The 19,445-nt window shown below is 41.2% G+C and overlaps 1 protein-coding gene across 4 annotated transcripts in view; it reads left to right on the forward strand.

The window, feature by feature from the left end:
- Positions 1-6,335: 6,335 nt before the first annotated feature.
- RIMS2 (regulating synaptic membrane exocytosis 2) overlaps positions 6,336-19,445 on the forward strand; it is a 629,392-nt gene continuing 616,282 nt past the window's right edge. For all 4 annotated transcript variants that reach the window (XM_081502233.1, XM_081502232.1, XM_081502237.1 and 1 more), the window contains exons 1-2: positions 6,336-6,497; positions 9,275-9,430. The gene's annotated coding sequence lies outside the window, so the exon portion shown is untranslated. The remainder of the gene's footprint in view (positions 6,498-9,274; positions 9,431-19,445) is intronic.

The raw sequence follows: 19,445 nt of genomic DNA on the forward strand, positions 1-19,445 counted from the left end.
GAAGAGTTAACAGTTCATGGAAAAAAGTAAACGAATATTATTCATTCCATGTGAATATGAACTGTTGCTGGTCCTCTTTTTAAATTGAAATAGGAAATGCATCTGCCTGATCAATAGCCACATACCATGTACCCAAGGCTTATCAATGTATCTGCTCTTAGCAATGATACTATGTCTATCACACCAATTGTGATTGGGCTGCTGCTTTCGACTGCTTGCATTGACATTACAGTTTTTCTCCAGAATCCATCTGGTTTGTGCAGAGATCAGACTGACATACAAGACACATGAAAGACACCACACCTGCTCCTCTCCTCCCCACCTCCATCTTTTAGGTCCTTAATGATGGCACTAATCTTCTCTATCTTATCCATTCCCAGTGCAATATTTTTTATTTGCTAGATTTTTCCAGTAGTCAAGTACAGATGTGAGAACTGGACAATAAAAAATGCTGAGCACCAAAGAACTGATGCCTTCAAACTGTGGTGCTGGAGAAGACTCTTGAAGGTCCTTTGGACAGCAAGGAGATCAAACCAGTCAATCCTAAAGGAAATCAACCCTGAATATTCATTAGAAGGACTCATGCTGAAGCTCTAATACTTTGGCCACCTGACGTGAAGGGCTGACCCATTAGAAAAGACCGTGATGCTGGGAAAGATTGAAGGCAGGAGGAGAAGGGGATGACAGAGGACGAGATGGCTGGGTGTCATCAGCAACTCAAAAGACATGGGTTTGAGTGGACTCTGAGAAAAGGTTGAAGGACAGGGAAGCCTGGCATGCTGCAGTCCATGGGGTTGCAAAGAGTCAGACAGGACTCGGCAACTGAACAACAACAACAACAACAACAACAAGATTTACCTTGGTTGGGAGGATGGGGTGGAATTAAAGAAGTTTTTACTTGTTTTTCCTTACTGTCATAGCTCTTACCTATAGGGCAAGATTCAATATGGTGCTTACTCCAGCTATATCATTCCCATTTATGCATTTGAGAACTGAGGAAATGACAACTGGGTAAGTCCATGGACTTAAAACTTACCCAGTCGATAACTTATACCCAGACTTATAACTTACCCAGATTTTAGATAGATCTCTATTAAAGTGGCCCTCATGAACTGCCATGCTAACAGGGTCGTGATGACTCTAGGTCTTCGGGAATCAAACTCTGGATCCCATAGTCCTTGTAATATCTCGGTATTCCCCCATTCTCACAATTCCCTGAGTAAAGGCTCAGAGGCCCTTTAGAGGAACCATTGTTGCATACATTTGCTGTGGTTTTGCAAGGTCCTTCCTCCAAAGGACTCAGCCACCTCTCCTGTCTCTGATTCCAGATATGAAAATTAGCTCAGGTCTGGTAACAGCAAGAGCTTGCACTTATTGTGGTGACTCCTGGGCCCCTACTCCACCCTACTCCAGTTTTGCCCTTTTCTGGTTGTGGATGTCAAGGAGTACCCTCATTGGATGCTCATCTGTTTTGCCTAAAGGACACCATGCTTTGTTTTCACAATTCCCTGCAGATTAAGACTCTGCCTGTTCCTCAGCCTTGCTGATCAGTATAGCCGCCTGGCTTCTAATGGTGAAGCACCACCCCCTGACCTCTATTATTGGTAAATATTTGAGGGCAAGGGTTTGGATACCATAGATTTTTAAAATTTTGTTTTTTTATTTATGTTTGGCTGCACTGGGTCTTCATTGCTCCTTATGGATTTCCTCTAGTTGCGGCTAGTAGGGACTACTCTCTAGTTGTGGTGTTTGGGCTTCTCACTGTGGTGGCTTCTCTTGTGGAGCATGGGCTCAGTAGTTGTGGCTCATAGGCTCTAGAGCGCAAGGTCAGTAGTTGTGGCTCACAGGCTTAGTTTCCCACACGGTATGTGAAATCTTCCTGGACTAGGGATTGAACCTGTGTCTCCTGCATTGGCAGGCAGGTTCTTAATCACTGGACCTTCCAAGGAAGTTCCAACACCCAAGATTTTAATGAGCCCAGTTCTGGCCTGAAGAGGAGAAACAGCATTGAGCATTTTGGTGATGTTAGTGCTCCTCTCACCAGCACATTCCTGTTGACCTTGGTGAATGATGTGTCTTCTAGGCTTTCCCATGGTACATAATCCGGTCATCTTTTAGCCTAACATATCCATCCAGCATGCCAAGTTCCTTCGGCTCTTAGTTTCTTCCTTTATAGGCTACCAAAACAACACAAGTGTTTCCACTTTGCTCAACATCAGCAATCACTTTCTCTAGGCTTCTAAGAGTCATACCTGTTTGCTGCATCTCTTGGGTCCTTGCCAGGGTGCTAAATCCCATGACAAAAGAAAGTGCCCTCAGTTAAATGCATTATTCCTTTTTCAGTGTTATGTTCCTGTCCCCTTAATCAAGTATCCTCAGAATCCAATCCCAGCAGCACTTGCCTTGCTCCTGCCAGTGTACACGAGCTAATTCTCACAGCTCCTTTGGTGTGGAATCCCCAGAAAAGAAATGTTGGAATTTAAGTGTAGATGGTTAGATCTCCATACCTGCTGTGTGGAAGGGGAGAAGCCTGTGCTGTATTTTCCCATATGGGGAAGTGCTAGCTCCTGCTAGAGTGGACCACCACTCCAGGCTCTAGGGATTCAAGGAGGTTCAGTTCAGTCACTCAGTCATGTCCAACTCTTTGCAACCCTATGGACTGCAGCACGCCAGACTTCCCTATTCACCAACTCCCGGAGCTTGCTCAAACTCATGTCCATCAAGTCGGTGATGCCATCCAACCATCTCATCCTCTGTCATCTCCTTCTCCTCCCGCCTTCAATCTTTCCCAGCATCAAGGTCTTTTCCAATAAGTCAGTTCTTTGCATCAGGTGGCCAAAGTATTGGAGTTTCAGCTTCAGCATCAGTCCTTCCAATGAATATTCAGGGTTGATTTCCTTTAGGATTGACTGGTTTGATCTCCTTGCAGTCCAAAGGACTCTCAAGAGTCTTCTCCAACACCATAGTTCAAAAGCATCAAGGAGGTTTGCAGTGCCCAAATCCTTGGGACATCATTAGAGTACCCCATATTTCAAGGTCCTGTTTTTTTTTTTTTCCCTACCTGAGTCTTGTCCTCAGCATAACAGACCTACATTGGCTGAGCATTTAAATGTCCCAGGGGCTCTACAACTCTCATTATCAAATCCTTTGTCTGCTTCTCTGCTTTGTCTACACTTTCACTGCAGGAGCTGAGGGCCTTTTTGGAAGCTAGCAAATACGGGTCTCTGGCTCTCACAGTTACATATAATTGTCAACGGTCCTCATTATTGCCCTGCAGGGCACCGATAACAATTTAATAACTAGTGACTGCTATTCTTACAGACTTTGTGCTCCTCATATCTTTCAGATGGCTTGAATCATCACACTTGCAATGGCAGTTTCTTCTATCAGGATATTTTTCTAGGTCATCACCACTGAAATCTTCAGCAATTGGACCACTCAGGATAGTTTTTATCAGCCAGGCAGTGAGCCTACTTCCAAACTCCATCTTATTGCCTATGTATTTTCTTGAATGGCTCCCAGTATCACCTGGTTCTGTTCAAGTTCTCTGAGAAACAGACGCCAACCAAGGTTAAACAAGCAAGAGATCTATAGGAGGGAACTATGTGTGACGGATAAAGGCGAAGGAGCAGTAGGCAGTGAGAGCCTTCCACTTGTATGGAAGACTTGACACATCTGACAGGAGATGGAAAGAAGGTCTAGGTAGGAAGAGCCTCAGACTGCAAGGCAGCTTTAGGAAGGCTTTAGCCAAGCTAGAGGAGAGTCCTTTAGCCAAAGTTGTCTTCAGAGAAGCCCTGAGTCAGAGAGGACAGGCTAAGACCCCTTCTGTATTCAGTCACTGAAACAGCTCAGGAAAGTGTAGCTTGACAGGAGCCTGGTGGTGGATCCAGGGGGGTTGCAGCTGGGGTTCTTAGAAAACTATGCTCCCCACTGCCAATTCTCTTGAAGGAAATCTGAGTGGTACATTTCCATGGCTGCCACAGCCACCCACTTTCATTTTCACTGTCGTCATGATTTACTATTGACTTGTATTGCTATATAGGAGATATCAGGTCATTGCTAAGTGCATATTTAATTTTTTTTACTTATCCTGAAATTAAGTAAAAGTGCAATTCATTTGCAAAGTGCTATTTAAAATTGGTCTTAAGTGGTATTCACTTAAGTGATATTAATTTAATATTGACCTTAAGTGATATTAACTGTTATGGGATTGGAAATGACTGTGGAGAGAGGAGCCAAGCTCAACACTTAGCACTTGGCACATAGTGGGTGCTCAGTAAGTGCTGTGGACAGAAAATAAACCCAGACTTGTGTTCCTGGTAGAATATTTGCTGATGATTTTAGTTATATATTTTCATGACTTAACTCTTTTTCCTAAATGCCTTTGTCCTCCATAAGCCTGGGAATGCAGAATGTCCCTATTTAAGAAGAATGCTGCCTTAAAATATATTTTGTCCTAAAATGTTAAAAAATATTGTCCACAAGCATGAATAAAAAACATATGGCTCAATTTTTTGATGGTGTTAATATCAAAAAATATATTTGATAAAACAAAAAGTTGATTAAATTCAAGCCACTGAACTATGCCTTGTGGTAGTGTTAGTTGCTCAGTTGTGTCTGACTCTTTTCGACCCCATAAACTGTAGCCCACTTGGCTTCTCTGTCCCTGGAATTCTCCAGGCAAGAATACTGGAGTGGGTAGCCATTCCCTCTCCACAACTATGCATTATAACTGGTTAAATTCATTTTAATGAAAATATTCAAGCTATTTTTTTCACCCATACCACACCTCAATTTAAATGAAATAATTGACTCAAATAATTGAAAATATATCCATGTATAAAAATGTAGACAAATATTTAGTTAGCCCAAATAGATGTTTAGAAAGTACCTTTCTGATGTCATTGTTCTGGAGAAGAGTAATCACTATAACTGAAACAGAACCCAACCATGATTCCTACTGGGGAAGGAAATGGCAACCCACTCCAGTATTCTTACCTAGAAAATCCCATGGACAGAGGAGCCTGGCAGGCTACAGTCCACGGAGTTACAAGAGTCAGACATGACTTAGCGACTAAATCACCACCACCATGATTCTTAAGGGATGGGGGATGAGAGTGTCTATATCAGGTCACATAGTTAAGAAACAAAGTCCTAGTTTTCCCTTCTGCTTGATTTCTTTTTAACCACAATATATTTTTTTCTTAAATTTTACAAAACATAAAGGAGGACTACAGATTTTTTTTACTCTTTGAAAGGGATGTGCAAGGGTATCCAATAGTGGGAAACTACTAGTACAAGATTCTGTCCTATCCACAAGCCATTTGACCACTTTTGAGTTTCCATATTTGCCATCATTCTCTCTCATTTTTACTTTAGGGGAGTGTAAAGAGGAATAATGGCGCATGAATGATCACAGAGCTTATTTTCAAGTATGATGATAGAGTTCTCAAAATCTAAGAGAGATGTTGATAAAATGAATGAACAGGAGAAGCATTTTTTTAAAAAGTAGTATAATTATAAATATTATACATATATTATACTTGGTACATATATTGCAAGTACTTAGGAAGGGAAAAAATTTATGTCTTATTCTTCTGGCACTGAAGCTTGAGAGTTCTGTACAAAACTTACTTTTTTTCCACAAAAATGTAAAGAAGGGTCTGGATTCACAGCTCCCAGTCAGCTGGGAGCAAGACTTTTTACCTCTTGTCCTGTGGTTCTCAACTGGGGGCAGTTGTGTTGCCCTGGGGACATTTGAGAATGTCTGGAAACATTTTTTACTGTTACAACCAACTGGGTAGAGGTAGAGGGTTGTAATAGTAGCAGGTGCCCAGGGCAGAGGGGAGCAGTCTGGCTCAACCATTGATCTGCACAACCACTGGGACACAGGTCACAGTGGGCCCCTCCCCCAAGCAAGTGACCGTTAGGGAGCAACTGTCAATCAGCAACCGTCAACCAGCAACCGTTAGTGGTCCTGTTCAGCCATTGGTTGGAACCACAGTGGGCTCCTCCCCCAAGCAAATGACCGTTAGGGAGCAACTGTCAACCAGCAACCGTTAGTGGTCCTGTTCAGCCATTGGTTGGAACCTCAGTGGGCTCCTCCCCCAAGCAAGTGGCCCTTAGGGAGCAACTGTCAGCCAGCAACCGTTAGTGGTTCTGTTCAGCCATTGGTTGGAACCGCAGTGGGCCCCTCCCCCAAGCAAGTGACCGTTAGGGAGCAACTATCAACCAGCAACCGTTAGTGGTCCTGTTCAGCCATTGGTTGGAACCACAGTGGGCCCCTCCCCCTCCCCTTTGTCTGTATAAAAGTAACTGAGAAATTCAGACTCGAAAGAAGATAGTTTTTTTAAATACTAGTCTGTCATTTTCTCCATCTGCTAATTTTCTGATTAAAGTTGTTACTCCTTGCTTCAACAACTCATCTCCCACTTTACTGGCCTGTCATGTGGCTAGCAGAGGGAGCTTGGGCTCAGTAACATTGTCACTGGCATCTGGTGAGTAGAAGCCTGAGAGGGAAGCTGCTAACATCCTACAATGGATAAAACAGCATCACCATGAGGAGAATTATCTGGTCCAAAATGTCAATAGTGCCACTGTCAAAAGACTCTGCTTCAGTCATATTTAGCCAAACTGCTACAGAAATTCCAACGAAGATCCTTATTTTTATATATATATATATATATATATATATATACATACATACATACACAATCTTTATATATATTATATATATATATATATATAAATTTTATTTATTTATCTAAGGCTGTACCAGGTCTTTGTTGCTGCGTAGGCTTTTCTCTAGTTGTGGTGAGCTGGGGGCTACTCTCTAGCCTTGGTGCTTGGGCTTCTCATTGCCATGGCTTCTCTTGTTGCAGAGCACAGACTCTAGGTGCACAGGCTTCAGTAGTTGTGGTTCCCTGGCTTGAAAGAATGAGCTCAGCAGTTGTCGCACGGGCTTAGTTGCTCCAAGACATGTGGAATCTTCTCGAATCAGGAACTGAACCCATGTTTCCTGCATTTGGAGGCAGATTCTTCACCAGGGAAGCCCAGTTTCTTCTTTTTTTTTTTTAATCAAAATTCAAAACTACAAATGTTTAACAGTTTATAATTCATTAAGAAAAAAAAAGATTGCAGGCAGGAAAGAGCCTAACATGAAAGCGCATCCTTCCCTTACCACCTCCTTGGAGTAACCAGTTTCAGTCACTGAGGCCAACTTTCAAGTGATTTACAAAACTGAGTAGAATAGCAGCTTGCTTAACTTTTTTTTTCCATTCTTGTTCACCACTTGATTTGGATCTTTCTCTTTGTTGGCATTTTGTCCTGCTTGTGTTTTGGCTGATCTAAAATCTGGTTGCGTCTGAGCCCAGTGAACATCAGAGTGTTTACCACCTAAAAAATGGAACACCCATAGTGTGCTGTTTGTCTGGCATCTTGTCAGGGCACTAGGTACTATTGACTTGAAGGCAAGCACCACCTGCTGAGTCACTGGCAGACCTCCTGATACAACTTGTGGTTTCCATAGTGACATCTCAGGGAATAGCTCTTAAGAGAACCTGACTGTTTAAAGATATGAGCGATTTCCTTTAATTTGAGCTTTTTACTAATCTAGAAATGGGAGCATGATTTTGACCATAATAACTTTTCCAGTCAAAATCTTCTGGAGTAAAATGCACAGAGATGTTTGAAAAGTGAGGTAATCAGGATAGAACACTGAGGGAGAAAATAAGAATGGTGGTGATATGAAAGTGTTGCTTAAGAAGATAGAGAAATGTTAGTAAACACAAAGGATTTACAGTAGCCCTTCAGGAAAGAAAAGTTGCATCAAATGCCTTGTTATTAATTCTTGCCACTTAGTCACTGCCAGGACAATTTTCTGCGATAGAGCCAGAGGACGCAGATTGTTATTGAATGTACTTTTTTAAAAATAATCTCCACTCATTATCTTATTTTCAGAAAAAAGAAAGGGAAAAGAACAATTTCCCTTACCCGCCACCCACTGAATGATGTGAACATAGAACAGTCTTTCTTTCTTTTCCTTCTTTCCTTCCTCCTCCCTCCCTTCTTTCTCTCTTCCACCTCCCCCACTTCCTCCTCCTCCTCTATTTTCTTCTACAGTTTTACAATTATGGAACAGATTAGGGATATTTTTTATAACTAGTGCAACATCTACATACTAAGGAGATTTGAGGACTGGTTATGGTCAAGGGATAATCAAGAAATCGGGCATCTTAACCCCTTAGAGAACATTCATGGTCAGTTTGGATGTTTGAGTAATGAATCTAAAACTGATTGCTACCCAGTGAACACTGATGATTTATCCAGGACCGTAAAGCCCCATGTTAGAAGGTACTAAATAAATATTTGATTATTTGGAGAAAAGAATTTGAAAATATTTAACTGACCAGTGTTATTCAGTTTTTTGGTATTATAATATTCATAGTAGTGCTAATGGTATATACATTTAAAAATAAACATTACCCTATATGCGAGTCAGAATAAGAGACACAGATGCATGGAACAATTTTATGGACTCTGAGGGAGAAGGTGAGGGTGGGACGTTCTGGGAGAATAGCATTGAAACATGTATATTATCGTATGTGAAACAGAACACCATTCCATGTTCGATGCATGAGACAAGGGCTCAGGGCCGGGGCAATGGGATGACCCAGAGGGATGGGATGGGGAGGGAGGTGGGTGGGGGGTCCAGGAAGGGGAACAAATGTAAACCCATGGCTGATTCATGTCAATGTATGGCAAAAACTATTACAATATTGTAAAGTAATTAGCCCCCAACTAAAATAAATAAATTTATTAAAAAAAAATAAATAAATAAACATTACATTTACTTTGATTCTGTCCCTTAAAGTTACTGAACAGCTAGAGTTAAATCAGGGCCAAGAACTTGTTCATGGAACAAATGAATGAATGAATGACCATTCTCTCAGAGTCAGCATTTATTCCAGCAAAGGAAGTGTGTGTTTTTAAGTTGCTTCATACTTGGGTCTCTTCACAAGCACTGAAGCTAATGTCCCCAAATGAACTCATTATTTTACTCCAACTCCCAAATGTCACCTCCTTTTTAATTTCCTATTTTTGAATGGCACATCACCCACAGAGATACCCAGACAGAAACCTAGGTGGAAGGAAGCAAACTTTGTAATTAATAATAATTGTAATAGTAACAATAGCTGCTGATGTTTATGGAATACTCACAACACTGCAAATGCTTTGCATGCTTTTAAATTAATTTACTTTCAATTCTCCTAAGAACCCCCCAGAAGAAGGCCATAAGAAGGAGCACAATCTTAAAGGATATGTACATGAAAACAAGTCATTGCAGTACATTTTGATGCCTGTAGGATACTATGGCAGCTCCCAAGAGGAAGAGCCTAATTTCCTGCTGGAGATGAAGAAGCCTCCAGAGGTGAGCAACGACTATCCATTGCTGCTAGTTCTGGCATGTTGCCTAGTGAGTAGAAACACAGCAGAGCTGTTTTCAAAATAAATCTGTGATCCCTCATTCAGATATATCACTGTGAAGGAAAGAAGCTGTTACAGCAATGCTATGTTACCAACAACTTATTACCTAGATCTAATAATATATAAGATTTGGGCTAATATTCTCCAGGAAGATAAGAGAGTTGAGGATAGGAGTTTGACTAGGCACTAAAGATTAAGGATCAAAAAGTACAAAAACATATAGAGGCAGGGTCTTAGGACACAGGGCAGAAAAGACTAGTGGTAGGTAAAGATAAAGGTGGGTGTGAGCAATGGAAATGCTGAGCCAGAACAGGGTGCTCTGCAGGTCTGGGTGGATGGCCCGGGCAAGCTCAGCCAGTGGCAAGTGCCTGCACATACAGCCGTGTGTGCAAAGGATGAGGGAGAAGACTGGCTGCAGGGAAAAGGGAAGATGTCTTCTGATCTTTATGCCCATAATTCATTCAAACAAAGGAGAGGGGGTCAATTTTATTTTTAGGGCAAATTTCAAAAATAAGCTTAACTGATTTTGTGGTTCCCCCTCCTCAGCCCCACTTAAAAAAAAAAAACACAATTCTTTATTGTAATTAAACACAAAGACTGGAAATACAAGGATTGGATAATACATCGATTTAAACACACTGTAGTTCTGTTGTAGATTGAGTGTTAATGTTGTTACAAGGAAGAGTATTTTCCCCAAGGCAGTTTAAGAAAATCGTGGGAAGGAATCTTGCAGAAACCCAAGGACAAGACCCCAACACAGCTGAGCCAGAGGCCAGGGCTCTGGAGCTGGGCGCTGGAGAGCCACAAGGAAACGGGATTCCTTCAGCATCTGCCCTGTCTGTTCTCTACCAGCTGCCTTCTCATTGCTTGTAATTTCTGCTCTTTTGTAACTTCAACTCTTTAAGTCCACAAATGGCTTCCTTGGCCTGATCCAATATGGTTGTTCAATGACCCATCAATTGGCTCCTTACCTCTATGTCTCTCAACTTCAGTTCTCAAGAGAGGAAAATGCCTTAGTTGGAATCACTTACTTGGGGGCAGAGTCCTTTGTGGCAGAGTCACATCAGAGACCCTGGTCAGCAGATCTTGCCCTGACCACTCTTGTAGCATGGGTTAGAGGTGGGACAACTTCAGAATGAGCTCTGGGGAGGTAAGTCCCTCAAGATGCTTAAGACCATTCACTACTTACTTATCAAAACTGATAGCAATCAGTATTTTGCAATCATATCAAAATAAACCATATCAGTATTTTGATATGGGTGAGAAGGTGAAGAAAATAGGAAGGACTTGGGAGTGCACAGTGTGGGACAGGTCACTCTTGAGTTGATATAAGGGCACAGAAAGAGGAGATTGATGTCTGCCTCAACTGACTTTGACTACCTCTGCTTTCTTAGCCCCTCTACTCCAGGTCTCCTGGTGCTCCCCCAAACACATCCCAGTCTTGTGTATGCTGCTTCTAACTGAGGTAGGAAGTACGAGGAAGGCTTGAAATTCAGTTAGACTCTCTAAGACTCTCAATGTCTCCCTGGGTCTGGGTGTAGACCCCAGCCCTCCTTTCTCCTTGTGGTTTCACCCTGAGCCTGGTGGTGAGTACTGCCATGGAACTCTAACTAGTTCCTATTAAACTGGCCTCCCACACGCTGAATCCTGCAAGCTGGGCCCCACTCACTGGCATAATGGACATTGGTAGGTGTCCTCTCTGGCTCCTACACTGAACACCATTTGGAAACCCTTCCTCCGTGCTCTGACCAACTACAAAAGATCCCCTGAATTCTTCTCAAGCTTGCTAAACCACAGCATCTCTGAGAGCACTACGGCATTACCAGCAGCTCGATGGACATGGGTTTGGGTGGACTCAGGGAGTTGGTGATGGACAGGGAGGCCTGGCGTGCTGCGGTTCATGGGGTTGCAAAGAGTCGGACACGACTGAGCGACTGAACTGAACTGAACTGAACTGAAAGCCCTTGTGTTGTCAGGTCAGACCTTCTTCTTACTGCTCAGGTCCCAGCAGGCCTTGCACCCGAGAACAAACTTTGCCAACTTCAGAATTACCTCTAAGGGAATTTTATCTTCACCCTTAACAGGGTTAAAATAGAAACTCTGTACAGAGATGTTGTTGTCCTGCTAACACATTCGGGAAACCTTGCTTTGCATGATTTTTGAAGCTTTTTGTTGGCTTTAACACCTTGAACTTCCTCATGAAGAAACAGTTCCCTAAGGATTCCTTAATCAAAACATCACATTAGTTTTGTGAAAAAGTGCCCTTCAACAATTAGAATTGGTAGAGAATTTAAGCTGAAATATTGAGTTTGGCAGGATGGTAATACACATTCCTCAAAGCTATTGTTCTCATCATCTGTAATCTTAGTTAAGAAATTCATTTGGACTTACATGTGTTATCACTGTACATAGAATCCCAAATATGAAAGTTTCAAGCTCAAATATAACAACTAACTAGAGCAAACATATTTGAGTCATTTCAATTCTATAAGGAAATAGGTCAGAAATTAATTTATAAAAAGCACTCTTGTTAATTAGATTCCTTCCAGGTGAAATGTGAAGCTTTGAATAGCATTATCCATTCTGATTTATAATTAATGGGCTCAATTTCTATTGTAGAGAAGAAATTTCCTATCCATCCATCAGGGACTTTCAAATCACTATCATTCCTTTTATGAAGAAAAAATGTGAAATGTTCCTTATAGATGAAATATATATTTGAAAATAATTTTATTAATCATGTTTTACTTAAATTAGGGTATATAGGGTGTATAGGGTGGAAAAATTAATTACACAAATCTGTTTATATTGCATAATACCAATTAGGCCTATAGTTTGTGATTATAGGCAAAATGCTTTATCCTGAGATTCAGTCATATCATATGTAAAATGGGTATATAAAATGATATACCTATATCTTCAGATTGCTGAGGGTTTCTAATGAGACAATGCCACATGGAGGCAATGGCAATTTTGACAAAGATGTGTGTTTCAAGAGCTAAGACTCAGTCAAAGGTAAACATGGGTGGTGTTATTTGAGTCAGTAAGTGGCTGACCCTTAGGCAGAACTTCTTTGTTTCTCCTACACTTTTGAAATCCTTGGCTGAAATTCAACACTTTCATTAAAATAACACTTTAGTAAATTACCAGAAGCCGAGTACAGGGGGCATGTGTCCTGTTTGTGGCTGCCTGGTATCTACTCTGACGAAATCCACACTGTGTGATTATTGAAAGTGATGGATCCAGACATTTCCTCTCCCCATTCCCTTATGGGAAAAGCCAATTGGATGCTCCTACTCAGTGCTTTGAATCTGAGGCTAGTGAAGCTATTATACAGGGACAGTTTTGAATTCACACGTGGAGGTGCATCTAGCATTTAGCCTAGGGCAAAAATGGCAGTCATGTCCACCGAGATATCACAAATAGACGATTCTTGCAGTGGGACTTTGGCCTAGTTCCTGCTCCCTGACTTTTTCTGGCTCCTCTCAAATTTTCAAGCTTGGAGTGTAGCCCTCCCATCCAATCTGTAACCTATCCTCTATCTTTCCAACAGATTCCTTTCCTGCTGAAGTTAGCAATAGTCAGTTTCTCTTTGCTTTCAAGAACAAACATATAGCTTTCGGCTAATTAATTTAATAGGAGATTGCCTTTTGGTTGTTACATTAGGAATGATTCTAATTTATTAGTTTTCCGTAAGTAAATCTTGCCTTTTGGAGAATTAATTTTCTTAAAAAAACAACGACAACAACGAAACAGTTGAGTGAGAACCCTACAAAGAACGGGAAGCCCTGTATTGATTTGGGGGTATGTTGCATATGAATGGCCTCCTCTTCTGACTTTTTTTTTTTTTTTTTGGATTGTGCTGGATCTTCATTGCGGCTCAGGCTTTTCTCTAGTTGCAGAAAGCAGAGTCTACTCTAGTTGTGGTGTGCAAGCTTCTCATTGCAGTAGCTGCTCTTGTTGAAGAGCACGGGCTCTAGAGTGCACCGGCTTCAGTAGTTGCTTTTCCCAGGCTCTAGAGCACAGGCTCAATAGTTGTGGTGCAAGGCCGTAGTTGCTCTGAGGCATGTGGGATCCTCCCGGATCAAGGAATGAACCCGTGTCTCCTGCATTGGCAGGCGGATTCTTCACCACTGAGCCACCAGAGAAGCCCTCCTCTTCTGATTTCAATGGGGATTTTTTTTTTTCCCCTATTGGGGATGTGTTTTTCCTTTTCTCTTTTCATTTGTAACTCTGCTTCCCTAGTGGCTCAGACAGTAAAGAATTCACCTGCAATGCGGGATACCTGGGTTTGATCCCTGGGTTGGGAAGAACCCCTGGAGGAGGACTTTGCAACCCACCCCAGTATTCTTGCTTGGAGAATCCCTGTGGACAGAGGAGCTTGGTGGGCTACAGTCCATGGGGTCGCAAAAGAGTTGGACATGAGTTAGTGACTAAACAATAATATTAATATAGCAATTTATATTATCATAAAGAATTCAGATGAGTGGCCTCATGAATCAATACAATATATAGAGTGAGGTATATGAGAAGGGTAGTGAGCTTTCCAAACATGACTGAGCGACTAAGCACAGCACCTCTTGCTTTTGATGCCTTTGAACTGTGGTGCTTGAGAAGACTCTTGAGAGTCCCTTGGACAGCAAGGAGATCAAACCAGTTGATCCTAAAGGAAATCAACCCTGAATATTCATTGGAAGGACTGATGCTGAAGCTGAAGTTCCAATACTCTGGCCACCTGATGGGAAGAACTCATTGGAAAAGACTGAAAGATTGAAGGCAGGAGCAGAAGGGGATGACAGAGGATGAGATGGTTGGATGGCATCACCATCTCAATGGACATGAGTTTAAGCAAACTCCAGGAGATAGTGAAGGACAGAGAAGCCTGGCATGCTGCAATCCATGGGGTCACAAAGAGTCAGACATTACTGAGCAATTTCTGGCAGCATCTGGGAAGGGGAGAAGGGGCAGGAAGGAAAGTATCACATTTACCTTTACTAAACTTCACTCTCTTAACGTTCCCTGGGCAGTTTCTGCTTTCCACTTCTGGGATAGGGAAATGAGAAAGGAGTAAATGTAGAAGAGGAAAGAAAACCTTGTTGTCATCACTCCTATCTCAGCCCTTTGTTTCCAACTAGACTGCGAAGACCTTTGTATTGTTTATTATTGATTTCTCGGCACATAAATAGAATCTAACAGATGCTTGATGGAGCTTGTCAAATAAATGTGATGGATCTCTTCAACATGATTTATATAGATTCTTATTCTAGCTGTAGCAAGCAAGTAGCAAGTGAAAATCGCCACGTCGTATCCAACTCTTTGTGACCCCATGGATTATACAAAGAGTTGGACACGACTGAGCAACTGAACTGAACTATACAATCCATGGAATTCTCCACGCCAGAATACTGGAGTGGGTAGCCTTTCCCTTCTCCAGGGGATCTTTCCAACTCAGGGATTGAACCCAGATCTCCCTCACTGCAGGTGGATTCTTTACCCACTGAGCCACAAGTGAAGCCCCAGAATACTGGAGTGGGTAGCCTATCCCTTCTCCAGTGGATCTTCCCAACCCAGGAATAGAACTGGGGTCTCCTGCAATGCAGGCAGATTCTTTACCAACTGAGCTATCAGGAAAGCCCTGATATTCTATTCTAGCTGTATTAAGGCTTAAAATAACTTTTTACAAGCTGGTTTGGGAACTCATTCACAATTTATAACTTGTTCTATTAGAAATTGTTTTCTAAGGATCAAATGCTACTGCTACTGCTAAGTCGCTTCAGTCGTGTCCGACTCTGTGCGACCCCATAGACGGCAGCCCACCAGGCTCCACCGTCCCTGGGATTCTCCAGGCAAGAATACTGGAGTGGGTCGCCATTTCCTCCTCCAGTGCATGAAAGGGAAAAGTGAAAGTGAAGTCGCTCAGTCATGTCCAACTCCTAGCGACCCCATGGGTCTGCAGCCTACCAGGCTCCTCCACCCATGGGATTTTCCAGGCAAGAGTACTGGAGTGGGGTGCCATTGCCTTCTCCAAGGATCAAATAGTAGTCTTATAAATAAACTTTTGTAAGGGAATTTCAGGTAGAATAGACACTGCTCTTTCAGTGCCAATGTTGGCAGTGATGGTTTAGTAAGTAAAAGAGATTTCAGCTCAAAGTTTATTTGTGTCGATAAATAAAATATTAACAGGATCTTAATATATGAATTGGCTAATAACTTCTCCATTTTAAAATATCTGCTCAAATTCTACCTTTATCAGTATATCTGCACAAGGGAGCTAAAGTGAATTTTAGTAAAATATTTAAGAAGTGTTTTTGAAAGTGGCCAAGAAGCTTTAGGAACCTCCCCACCCACACTCCTCTTCCTACTGTCATCCTAGGTATCAATCCTTGCCTTCTCCCCCACCTGTCATACCATCATCTACATGCAACCTCCAGCTTCTTCTGTCTGCTCTGCAACTTGCTAGCATTGTTCCACTAATTGGTTTGTTAATTACCCAAATGTTAGATTTCTACCTTTAGATGTCTCTGGCTCTTCCATCTTTTTTCATTAGTAATTAAGTCCTAAATACCTTCTAATTATCTTTGAGTCTTTTCTCTCTTCTCCATCTCCACTGTCAAGATCCCAATCTAGCCTACCACCAAACTTCACTCAAAGTACAATTAGGAAGCAGTGGCTCCCTAATAGACCTTTTTCTACATAAATTTCTCTCTCTTTTAACTTGTTCTCTACTGTTTGGCCAAAGTAATCTTTCCAAAAAGCAAATTTCACCATGATTCTCCTACGTTTAAAAACCTTTTTGTAGCTGACTGTTGCCATTAGAAGAAAGCCCAAGGTTCTCAGCGTGGTCTGGTCTCTCAACCAACATCACATCGCCATCTTGTGCCAAACTCCTCCATCTCTGTGTTCAGACAACTGATCTTCTCTCAGTTCTTTGATCACATTGAACTTTCTCCTGCCTCAAAATGTCCACAAACTTTTTCTTCTATCCTAAGGGCTTGTCCCAAATTCCTCAGATTTTCTCAAGCACCATTTCCTCAGAAAAAACTTTCTGGACCCCACAAGTCAGGAATGCCTCTCATTATGAAATCTCTGAGAGCTTCTCTAACTGAGTGCTTAATGGTGATGCAGACTATGCTTGTTTTATCCTCAGCTGTGTTCTCAGCTCCCTGACTTCTCTACTTTGTCACATCCCTCAAAACCCCCATCTTCCCTATATCTTGAGTAGATGTTATTTCTTTCATTCTTTTCTCATTAGGACTTTCTCTAAGCAAAATGTATCCAAAAGTTATCCAATAGTTCTGAGAGTCAACGAGAGAGGTCTCTAATCAACCTATTTCAATAAGCAATTTCTCAATAAGAGAAATAATAGTACAGTAGTAAGATTGTGGTTCCTCAAGTTAGGATGCTTGGGTTCAAATTCCTGACTTTGCCAATCACAAGGATTATAACCTTGGGTAAATTACTCCACCTCTAGCTCTGACTGAGTTTCTTCATCTGTAAAGTGGTAGGGATGTTGGGAGAATTAAATGAAATAACATCTGTCAAAAAGTGCCTAGTATGTAACACATACTGCACATGTATTACCTATTATCACTTCTTAAACATGGACTCTATACTACATTAGACTAAAAAAGTTAACCCTTTGAAGGTAGGGCTTATATCGGTCTTTTTTTTTTTTTTTAAGATTTATTTATTTATTTTTGGCTGAATTGTTTTGGCGCACTAGCTTAGTTGCCTTGAGGCATGTGGGATCTTCCCGGACCAGGGTTTGAACCCATGTCCCCTGCATTGGCAGGTGGATTCTTAACCACTGGACCATGAGGGAAACCCTTGGTCTCGTTTACTTTGGTTTTTCCAATCACTAGCACAGTACCTACCACTAAGCAGTTGTCCATTAAATACATAAAGCATGAAATCAAGAATGAATGAATGAATGATTATAATTTGTTAGACAATCATGGGCTTCCCAGGTGGCGCAGTAGTAAAGAATACACCTGCCAGTTTAGGAAATGCAGGACATATGGTTCGATCCCTGGGTCAGGAAGATCTCCTGGAGGAGGAAATAGCAACCCACTCCAGTATTCTTGCCTGGGAAATTCCATGGACAGAGGAGCCTGGCAGTCCATGGGGTCACAAAAGAGGGACATGACTGAATGACTAAACAGCAACAACAAAGTATGTAAAATATTTATCCCGTGCCCAGTACTCTTAATTCACCATTTATGGGCTAGCTATTATTAGTCTCCAAGTCTGGAAGCTAGTGGGTCTAACTCTTTCTTTCTCTTGTTTCCAATATTTGAGTCTCACTTCTACATCTTTGGCTGTCCTTCTTTGTTATGGAATTTGCCACAAGATGATTTTCTGCCTTCTCAACTTCTGATTGTTGTAAAAAAAGGTCAGCAGACTCTTGTGCCTTCAATAGTAGCCAACACTTCCCCTGTCTGGAGCTTACTCCATTCTTACGGATATTGGAAAGATAAATGGGGATGATTAGGATGTACTTTTCAAATATAAAGCACTGGACTGTAAGAATTTGTCAAAGGGAATTAATATAACCAGATATCTGTAGAAGAACTTTATGAAGACCCTGTGTATATCTAGCCTTAATATCTGAGATTGTAGATATGATAGAAATCTGTAAATAGCATGTAAAAGTGAATTTATTGAAGTCTGAGACAGCTGCATTACCCAGCTGTACACAGCGTGTTCTTTCTTCAGACACTGAGATAAATGAAGAAAAAAAAAAAGGTTGCCATAGAGATAGTTAAAGTGTGCCCTTTGGCTAGTAGATTAGAAGTGCATTTCAGCCTGGGAGAAAAGAATATATTTTGCCTTTAAGTGATATTTACAGATTATTTCTATCACAACTGCCACCCAAGTTATTAAAGCTCAAATGCAAAACTTATCAACATTGCACTTTATGAAGGCTTTTGTTCTTTTGTTAAAACTTATTTTAATATTTACATTCAAATCTTAAAGCTACTATCTTTTTGCCTCAGAAAATGTATTTTTTAAAGTTCCTCACCCTAAAGATATTATTAAACTCTTCCTTGAAATCTATTCTACCACACAGTTGGCTTCATTTTCTTTGAGGCTCATATTTTATTTTTGAATTATTTGTCAGAGGCAATATGTAGTATCACAAAGGATGCACCAGCACAGGAAATGCTTATGAAACATGGAAAGCCCACTTAATGATAACTCATAGTAATCAGTTAGCAGAAAGATTTGTGGATGGTAATATTCAGATCCTTATACAGCCATTTAATTTGTTCTTCAAAATTAAGAAAGTAATTACAATCCATAGCTGGGAAAATCTGCCAGTTGATGCAAGCATTTGCTGCAGGGAGACAATTCGTCAAGGTTAAGCTTATTTTGCCTGCTTGAGTAAGATAGGTTCTGTGGATAACAAAGAGGAAGCTGAATTTTTTTGTAAATTCAATGAATTTTATGTCATCATAAATCTGACCACTGTTCCCTGAAATATTGCTGCATAAATCCATTTTTCAAGTGTGATAACTTTAAAGAGATTTGTATTCCCTAGGAAAATAATAATTTCCCTCTTTTCCTGGCATTGGGTATTCAGTCACGACCTTCTTTTGCTCAGGCCAAGGTTTAGGTACTTGCTTCTGCTTTCCCCTATGCTGGTGGTGACTATTTATAATCTGTGTGTGTGTGTGCACGTGCATGCACGCACGTAAGTGTATGTGTTTAATTGGGCATTTACAGGAACGAAAAATAGTAGAGACAAAATACTTTGCTAAAATACCCTGAATTCCAGATCAGGACCTCTTACATTTCTAAATTTGGTGAGTAAATTGTTTCTCATCTCCCCATCATCCCCAGTCTTCACTGTCTTTCTCTTAAATGTAGGAAAACCAAATGAGTCAATATGCATGAAGATCTTTTATGACCTGGAAAGGAAGGCCACAAAATATTTAAGGTAGAATATCAGTTTTCTT

This window comes from Giraffa tippelskirchi, chromosome 6, assembly GCF_054371585.1.
Source record: "Giraffa tippelskirchi isolate mGirTip1 chromosome 6, T2T-mGirTip1v1.2.pri, whole genome shotgun sequence".
In the NCBI taxonomy this organism is placed as follows: Eukaryota; Metazoa; Chordata; class Mammalia; order Artiodactyla; family Giraffidae; genus Giraffa; species Giraffa tippelskirchi.